Raw genomic sequence first — 10,225 nt, 5'->3', positions numbered from 1 at the left:
GTCTATACGTGCTCCATTAGTCACTCTGCCAACGCCAATGCGACAATCGAATTCTTACCACGTACGCCTCTACTGTGACTCATTGACGTTAGCTACGCCATATAAAATTCGCTCTCGAATGGACTGTGGAATGAGATATTAGTACACGTGATCTTTCACCTATTTTCCCAATAAGTAAAAGTTGCATGGAGTAAGTCTGGTGATCTAGGGTGCTAAGAAATATCTCTTGCTGTTCCTATCCAATCCTTTTGCACTAGAGACGCCATTTTTCTTTGACAGTGTTCGGAGCGCCACTAGCGGCTGAAATGTTATAATCAGTGTTGCCAACGAAAACGTAACGAGTTTCCCTGATATTTTCAAGTTGTTTCATGTTGCATCTATCACTGTTTTGAAAATACACTAATTTATTTTTTTCATGATACATTTAGTTCCCCTCTCTCCTCATTTATGTGTAACACGTAGAGCACATCCGTCTTTTAAGTTAATCAACTTAACAATGTAGGCAAGACTTTGTAGATTAACAGTCGGTTTCAATTTGATAGCACAGATTCATTTGTTAACGATAAGGGTGTTATGGCAAGCATGAATAAGCACAGGTTTCTGAACTCAAGTATATTTGGTTTTCTTCTAAGAAATTTCTAAGAAGAAAATTTCATCAAACTTTCACTGCAGGTCGTCGCCCAGTTTTATTCTACGTATATAGTATTCCTGCTCATCTAAATATTTCTAGTAGATAAGAGAAACTTTCTAAATTAAATCACGCGTTTATATTTAGTACGTCTCAATGTAACTTCGATAACACTTTTTAACCCGTAATTTATCCCCATATGAGTCACACTACCTTACGCTGTCCATGTCATGGTACCGTACCACGTTATGAGTAGTAATATGAACTTAAAAATAATAACTGTTCAAATGGTAAAGGTAAATGTAAAGTTGTCCCTGTGCTTAACTAATTAAGCACTACGCCATGAAGACGTATGGGGGAGTGGATGTATAGATCCACATCTTCTTGACCTCGACACTAGTTGGGGGTGAGTGGTCAACTTCACGCCCCTGCCGCTTTACCCCCAAGAAAGAGCCCTCGGTACCCATGTATAGAAGGTTGGGTGGACCCCAGATCCCGGTCTGGACGACGTGGAGAAAAGAAAAATTTTGACCCTACCAGGAATCGAACTCCAACACCCCGGCAGTCCAGCCCGTAGCCAGTCGCTACACCGACTCCCTCTGTTGAAGGGCAAAAAATGTAAAGATCATCATGTTCTAATGTTCTCCACACTTCCAGTGACAATTATGTAATGACAAACATAGTAATTTGTTCGTTTGTGAATTATTTTGTTCATTAATTCTGCATTTACAGGAATTAATGCAAGCGAATATTATGTCATGTTCAGTCGGCTACAGACTGGAAGGCCGAAGTATCAGGATTCGATTCCTGGCAGAGATAAAGATTTTGCTTTTCAGCGTTCAGGTAGATTCTGTGATACACCGATCCCTCAACCAACTGGTACTGTGGGTTCTTCTCCTGGGGGTCAAGCAACCGGCGCGTGAAACAGATGAATTCCCGCCGTCTGCTAACGAAGTTAAGAATGCGTACAGCTATACCTCTTACTTACTTACTTACTTACTCCGTTCTTCTTATACCTTGCGGTGTCGATGTTGTTTTTTTCTTTTTCATTTTGATCATTTTACAGACGGTAGGACTCCTTGGACGAGTGATCAGCTAGTCGCAAAGACTCCACCTAAACACAAGACAACATGAACACACAATAAACGCATACACATACCACTTATTCATGCCTTGTGTGCGATTCGAACCCACGATCCCGGCTTCCGAGCGAGCGAAGACAGTACATACCTTAGACCGCTCGGCTACCGTGATCGGCAGTGTATAAGAATAATATATAAGAATTCAGTTCGTACCTTACAGGAAACAGATCCGAACCCACGATCCCGGCTTCCGAGCGAGCGAAGACAGTACATGCCTTACACCGCTCGGCTACCGTGACCAGCTCAGCTATACCTTCATGTCCCTATACATCTTTTAGGCTTGGTGCTTCGGTAATTACGCATAGATATAAATTAATCTTTGCCTTTTTAATGCAAACAAAAAGAAAAAAAATGATTCGTGCGCCGCTTATAACAGAGAGATTCTGCAATATGCTATGCCGTATCCTATATTTGTCAATATTAATTTAAATAAAAAATATAACTTAGGAATATAACGTTTGGAAAAGTGGAAGGCAAGATTCTGCTTAACCTTGGTAGCGCTAGGTAGCTGTTCTAGGTCAACTGTTTACCTTGCATGGGTAAATAATGTATACATAGAAACGTCTATAGCAGTTCAAACAGAGGGAAACATTTCATCCAAATATTTGTTCAGTGTTCAGTTCAGATTCCTGCAGACAACAGGCGCTTTACGTAAACGCCGATAATTTCGATACTTGGCACTTCTAAGTATATCAACCTCTTCAGTTATTGCAGTACTAACTTTGTTATGTGAATCAAAATGCCGGACTTTGTTACGAAGACAAAAGAAGCAGATATATATTTTACAAGAACGAGAGGTCGATACATACGAAAGCCGAACAATTAGTCAGTAAATCCCCTACCTTTTATGATATCCGTAGTTTCATTATCATATGCAGCCCATCATTGAAGCCTATCCAGTGCACACACTCATGTCCTGTTTCTTTAAGATCCATTTCAATATTATTATATCATCTCCATGAATGTCTTTCTAAGTGGCCTTAGAAGTAAAGTTGTATGCATTTCTGTGTCATATTTCTAACACATTAATTGTTTATGCTGCACCTTCGGGTTGCAGAACCCCTTTCCCCTCTACTAGAAAGAAAGTTAGAAGGTAGGTGACATGAATAACAGGGGTAAGAGAATAAGAAGGAAGACAGACGTAGATTAGAGGATAATATTAAAATATATCTCAGATAAATAGTAAGGGTGTCATTGAAGGGAGCTCTGTATGGGTGTGAAACTTGGTCTCTGACATTAAGGGAGGAACACAGACTGAGGGTGTTTGAGAACAGGGTGTTTAACAGGGGAATAGTTGGACCGAAGAGAGATGAAGTGACAGGAGGTTGGAGAAAACTGCATAATGAGGAGCTTCATAACTTGTACTCTTCTCCAAGTATAATTAGAATGATCAAGTCAAGAAGGGTGAAGTGGGCAGGTCATGTAGCGCGAATGGGGGAGACGAGGAATGCGTATAGGATATTGGTGGGAAAGCCAGAAGGAAAGAGACCACAGGGAAGACCAAGGCGTAGGTGGGTGGACAATATTAGAATTCTAAGGCGGAGCAAAAGTCGTGATGATGACACGTGTAGAATACAAATTCTCTACCCTCGCAGTGACAAGCACTGAGTCTTATACGTCGGGAAGGGATGCATGTGATTGATTGTGGCTGTGGCAGCTGCCTTGCCCACTTAGTCATCATGAAACGGCGCCCAGGAAGACTGTTTCCCGCACACCCCATGCCACTGCATAATGAATCAAGCTTACAACTAAATATAAAATCAATAAGGGACAAAATGGAGCTAAGGCCAACAGACGTCGCTCATGTAACTATGACAACTGCGCAAGGTGCCAAGTGTAAAGTGACATATGGCATCAGAATGAAACTCTAGTGAAAAAGTCAACACACATTTCTGACACGCTCAGGGTCGAAATGCAGAACCACTGAGTAGTCTTGAATATGTAGACTTTCGTCCTGAAGGAACCGTCCGGGAGGACAAGAGAGCTGGTGTCCCGTTTGGGTCAGTGGGAGCAGTGAACACGGGAAGTTTTGAAAGTATATCGGCCACATCACAACGCCAAGTTTTATTATTTATACCTTCGACTGGCAAGTCGTCTAGTGTAAACAATTTTTGCTGTAAATAATTTCATCGTTTATGTGGTCTTACGTGTTAATAATCAGCTACAAATAGTGTAAATCAGAATATGTAACAAAAACAGGATTTTTTGCAAAAATTATTTAATCGTCTCCTCCTTAAGGACAACCGCCTTTATGTGGAGAGGAATTTCCGCGCCCCAGTGACCCAGAGAACTGTGCTGGCGGGAGCGTAAGCTCCTGGTAGGGCCATTAGTGGCATTCAAATCAAAGAGACAAAGTCCCTGGTTCTCCAGTTTGGGTGTGGTGTTATGGAATCCCACCCCGGAAATATTTATTGTTACGAATCTATGGAGGAGACCAGGACCCACACAGGGCTGCAGCGCCCGCAAATAAGAAGAAGAAAGACAAAAGAATTAAACATCTATAATTTTAAAATATTTTTCGTTATGACTCTGTAACTTATTGTTAGAACACCGTTAGACATTTTAAACAAGTACATTTTACCGCTGAATCTCTGAAGATTATTTAAAATATTCATGTTTTTTTACATGATTAGGCGCTTCGATGCCATTTTTAGAGGCTCAGTAGTGAAAGTAACTTGCTTTACAATTGCCAGGGGTCTTAATAAATTGTACAGTCATAACTGTAAAATATGTTAAAACTGTGCATGTCTAAATGTTATCGGTAAAAAGGTTTCCGTTTTGTAGCATTCTATAATTTTTATTTTCTGTCATTAACTATTGACCACCTCTGTGGTATAGTGGTCAGAGTTCCTGGCTACAGATCCGGCGGTCCCGGGTTCGATTCACAGCGCTACCAGATTTTTTTTAGAAGTATTGAGTCTGGAACGGTGTCCTCTCAGCCTCGTGAGGATAATTGAGGAGCTACTTCAAGGAAATAGCGGCTCCGGTCTAGAAATTAACGGCCGTGGGGATTCACTGCACTGACCACGCGACACGCTGTATCCGCTAAAGTTGGCACTGACTTCACTGACAAGCGGCGATCGCTCGGTCGGTATAGTTCCCTTGCGAACTACAGGCCACGGAGTTTGTTTTTGTCACTGACTATTAACATATAAAGCCATTATATTATTACGGTAAACTTGCTTATACTAAACGTCTTCCATCCCAAGATATGAAGCATAAAATTGAGATGGGCCGATTTACTTTCACAAATTTCCTTCTTCAGTTTGCCCACTAACCTGGACGGGGCAACAACCCCCACCCCCAGGAGGTCTTTTGGAAGAAGAATCTACATATAAACGGAACCTCACTAACCCTGCACTTGGACTCAGAACATGGAGGCAACGTGTATCACCGAAACGTCGGCAACACTGCCACATCCAGACGGTCTAAACACTCAACAGCTGACTGATATATTGGGTTTTTGGACTACATCCATCGTCCTGGTTTTTAAGATAACAAATAAAAACTCGACGTTTCGGAAACTGGATCTGTTTCCTGTTTATGTAGGTGTTTTCCTTCACCTGAGGACGGAAACAGATCCAGTTTCCGAAACGTCGTGTTTTTATTAGTTATCTTAAAAACCAAGACGATGGATGTAGTTCAAAAACCCAATATATCAGTGTATTATACACCATCGTCAGAATCCTATAGTAACTACTCAACAGCTGCATTAGCACCAATAACAAGAATAAAGCAAGATGAAGTAACCCGTCTGCTTAATTAAGCATCACACAACACAAATGTATGGGGAGCGGAGACACAGCTCCACGGATTCTTAGCTTCAGCACTACGTGGAGGAGAATGGTTAATTCTATGTCGTCATTAATTTGGATGCTGGACCGGACACAGCAACGGCCTGGATGTTGTGGAGAAGGGAAAGTCTCTTGTCCCTGAAGGTAGTCGAGTCCAGATACCTCCATAGTCCGCCTTGTGGTCTAGTCACTATACTGACTACCGTGCAGAAGAGTCCTTGAGAAATCTATACATATCCAGCTGGTCAAGAAGCGTTTCTGTTAAGTAATTTGTAAGCGAAATGCTTCTAAAGTATTTTATTTTAGATTATCATGCCGTTGTTATGCACGTGTCGGGTGCACGTTATGTTGATGTGTTGGCTTATCCTTTTGTGTTGTGTGTAGATTTTCTAGAAGCATTTTACATCAAAATGAAAAGCAGAACAGCCGGTTCCTTCGATCCAGCATCTTATACACCTGATGATGACCAGTCAGGCCGAAACATGTAGTGTCGTGTAATGAGAAGAGGAGATGACGTTGAAGTGTGAATATTAATACATGGACGAAATTACGCAAAGACGGCCAGGAGTGGGAACACAAAGTTAGAACTATTCCGCCATTTTATTGTCGTGGAACTTTTAGAGCCGTGGTCACCTGAACCTACCGATTTATTCTACCCTGAGCCAGGTGTATCTACTTGCTATCCTGACACATTACTTATATAAGAACAATTTTAATATTATTCTCCCATCCAATTCTAGGTCTCCAAAATTGTCTATTTTTTTAAGTGAAAAAAGAAACAAACTCCGTGGCTTAAGTCCGCAAGCGAACTATACCGACCGAGCGACCACCGTTTGTCGGCGAAATTAGCACCAGCTTTAGTGGATAGAGCGTGTTGTGTGGTCAGCCCAACGAATTCCCACGCTCGTTAACTTCGGTTATCTAGACCGGAGCCGCTAATTTTCCATTCAAATAGCTCCTCGGTTATCCTCACGAGGCTGAGTGGACCCCGTTCCAGACTCACTACTTCTCAGCAAATCTGGTAGCGCCGGGAATCGAACCCGGGACCCCAGGATCTGTAGCCAAGAACTCTGACCACTAGATCACAGAGGCGGTCCTTCCCCTAAGTGATTCGGACTAGAATTTTGAATGCATCTCTCATCACTCCCGTACGCCCCTCGTGCCCCGCTGTTTATCTGCAGTGGGGGCACATAAAGACCGAGAACCCTATGAACCCGTTCCGTCGTGCGTCCAGATAGCAACTTTATGGCGTACCACAGCTCTTCACATACGTGGGTTGCCTGTTTCGAGGGCTGGAAAAGCATTTCTGAAGCACAATGAAGTTGTTTCAGAGCCATTCATATCTCACCCCCCCCACCCCCATACTACGTTACGTGCTCTTTCCATTCTCTCCACCTCTTCTCTTTCCTTCTGCTTTCCTTTTGTCTTTCTTTGTTACGTCCACTGTTCCTTCCTTCATTTGTTTCTTTTTCCAGTAGTTCATTCTGCACATATTCTGGGTACGTTCCTGCTCACAGCTTCCATATCCGTGAGAGAAATATGTCCTCTCGGACAATTCCTGATAGTACAGCACAGCACAAAATTTCAAGAACAGGCAACTATAAACATTTTAACACAAATTATTTAGTTAATGCTCAGAATTACTTGGTTTTCGGACTTGTGTCCATTGACCGGTATTCTGAAAACTACGTATAAAACACGTTTCGGAAACACGATCTGTTTCCGTCCTCAGATGAGGGGGGAGAAATATATTTTGTTGGGTCCTTCAGAACGAGCTAACCTCAATTACAGCACAGTTTATGTCAGTATAACTCTTAACTATATAAAGATCTGAGACCAGGCTGGGTCGAAGGAGATAACAGTAGGCATGCAATGATAACTCTGATAAAGCATGACTCTGACATGGGTTTTCCAGTGATTGAGGTTAGCTCATTTTTAGGGACGCAACGGAATAAGTCGCTCTCTCCCTTAACTAAGGAAAGCAACAGATCCAGTTTCCGAAACTTTATGTTTTCTAACTTCTAGAATACCGGACGATGGACAAAGTCCGAAAATTAAGTAGTTCTGGGTGTTAAACACCATCGTCAGAAACCATCACAATCTATTTATGTTTAATTTGGTACGTTTTTGTTTTTTCGTTTCCATTTTAAATGTTTTTCGTTTATTTGAGGAAAACCTGCTTTGAGGGGGAGGTTATTCTAAATTTTAATGACTCCCTCTAATCCATTTTTGCCTTTAGATAGGTTCTTGAATATATCTACCCCCAGCATTTGGAAAGTTAATGTTGTTACAAAGTCTGAAATTATAGAGCTACATGTTAGCGTTCTAGGAAAGACTGGCTGTAAGTAACATGCTAATTCGATTAGAAACTTCTATTGTTACTGGTAGAACTTCCAAGACAGCAAGGATCGCGTTTTTCATTGAACACGATAACAGCACTTAGTAAAACTACCTCGAGGTTTTCATTACATGGTAAGATGCGCGTTTTCCATAAAGACGCTGATATCCACGTCTATGCTCTACTGACGTAACGAGAGGCAAGGGCTGGCAAGATGGAAATGTCGACCTTTCAAAGAAAGCCATCCTTTGAGACCTTTTCATGCACAAGTCTTCTGAAGGTCTACAAACTCGATTTCAGCTGCATATATGCAAAGAGTCGCCGATCGCAGTGGACCTGCGGTCTAAGGCATGAACCGTCTTCGCCCACTCGAACACTGTTGTCCATTCGAGACATGGATGTGTGTGTGTGCATTTATTCTGTGTTTGTGTTCTTCTGTGTGCATGTAGCGGTCTTGTGAAGGGCTGATCCTCTGTCCAAGGAGTCCTACTGAATGTGTATAGGGTTAAGAAACTGAAAAAAAGCGGCAAAGTTCCACAGGGTTGTAGAGCCATAGAGATACGTGTATGTAAGCGTCATATTGAACTAAAACGAAACTCATTCGACAAGTTATTACAATGCAACCCCACAATCACAAATATACGATATCTAACAGACTTGTATGGCAGTAACACTGGGAATGTACTCGGTTCGAATCTCTGCAGTGACATCGGCAATTGTAAATGAAGTTTCTCGTGGTTTTCCTTAGTTCCTCCAGGCAATTCCTGGGAGAGTACATTTATTAAGACACGATTTGTTTCTTATAAATCATGTCAAATTCAATATTTATCAATTACCCTACCCCTCGACGCCATGTTGCCCAGACACTGAGAACGTTTTGAAGTAACCGCTCCCCAAATTCAGATTTAATATTTTTGGAAAGTAACATTCTTGAGGGCAGTGAAGACGTACGAATTGTTAAGTTCATGTTCTGAATTTCGTGCAAAGAAAGCATACAAATAAAGGTTACTACTGAAGAAAGCAGTCTTCTGGGATTTGGCACCGTGTATAAGTGGTGTTAACCGACGTTTCGGAGGAACGTATCGCCTCCATCTTCAGGGTAGAAGAAAAAGTATAAGAAATCTGCAAGCGACAAGACCGTGAGAACGGTAAAAGCAGACTGGACTTTTCTCACGGTCTTGTCGCTTGCAGATTTCTTATACTTTTTCTTCTACCCTGAAGATGGAGGCGATACGTTCCTCCGAAACATCGGTTAACACCACTTATACACGGTGCCAAATCCCAGAAGACTGCTTTCTTCATAGTCACCGCCGTGAAAGCCTCAAATCTTACAAAGATTACTACTACCTGCGGATTACACTGTCTATTATGGTAGAAGTTTATGGACGTTTCGGAGGAACGTTGTGACTCCGATGTGAGAACCTATAATCTCCCGACACATAAACAAATTTACGTCCTCGGCAATAGAAGTAGTTAGGTGGTCAGCTTGTTTCATTTTATTTTAAAGTGTTTTTACCCTACTTTCCCTATTTTGAACAAATAAAAGTAGGCTTGTGTAATGGCCATGCTGTCTGTATGTATGTGTACCCCGTACCATTAACTTGTGAATGGCTGAACAAATCTTCATGAAATTTGGTGTGTATATCATGACATCTAAACCCACCTCAACAGCGTACTTCATAAATCCCTCCTATCGTTGCTAGGTAACGGCTCGGTGAAATCGCTACAGAGACAAAGAATACAAACGCAACAATAGAATGATTGTTGAACGCGTCGTTTTCTATGAGTTTCGTGTCGTATTAACGAAATTAAACGACTAGTTCTTCCCATACCTTCTTGTTTAAAGTTGCTTATTTAACGACGCTGTCAGTATCGAGGCTATATAACGTCGATGACAGGATGATTAACGAATGTGGAGCAAGTTGTTGGAATTAGAAGTGGATTATATTTTAAAGTTGGTCTAAACAGCCAAGACTTATGTGAAGAATAGAACCGTGCACTTTCCCGATAAGAAGCAGAGATACCGACAACCCATATGCGAATCTCAGTACCACAGTCTTAATGCCGTGAGAACAGTTGGGCCCAAAATTTTACCGTCAATATAAGAATTTGTATTTAAGCTTTCTAGGACCTAACGCCGTGTCGTCCGTCGAAAAGTCAACTGACGTTTCGCATGATCATATCGCCTCCACCTTCAGGGTAGAATAAGCTAAGGAAGATATCAGTGTGAGAGTAGGTGGCAATCCGATGGAGATTATGTGTTCGTCCTAAACGTCGGCTGACTTTTCAACGGAGTGCACGGCGTTATGTCGCAGAATATAGC

The sequence above is a fragment of the Cryptotermes secundus genome, unplaced genomic scaffold (assembly GCF_002891405.2).
Source record: "Cryptotermes secundus unplaced genomic scaffold, Csec_1.0 scaffold124, whole genome shotgun sequence".
In the NCBI taxonomy this organism is placed as follows: Eukaryota; Metazoa; Arthropoda; class Insecta; order Blattodea; family Kalotermitidae; genus Cryptotermes; species Cryptotermes secundus.
This window is presented reverse-complemented; position numbering follows the sequence as displayed.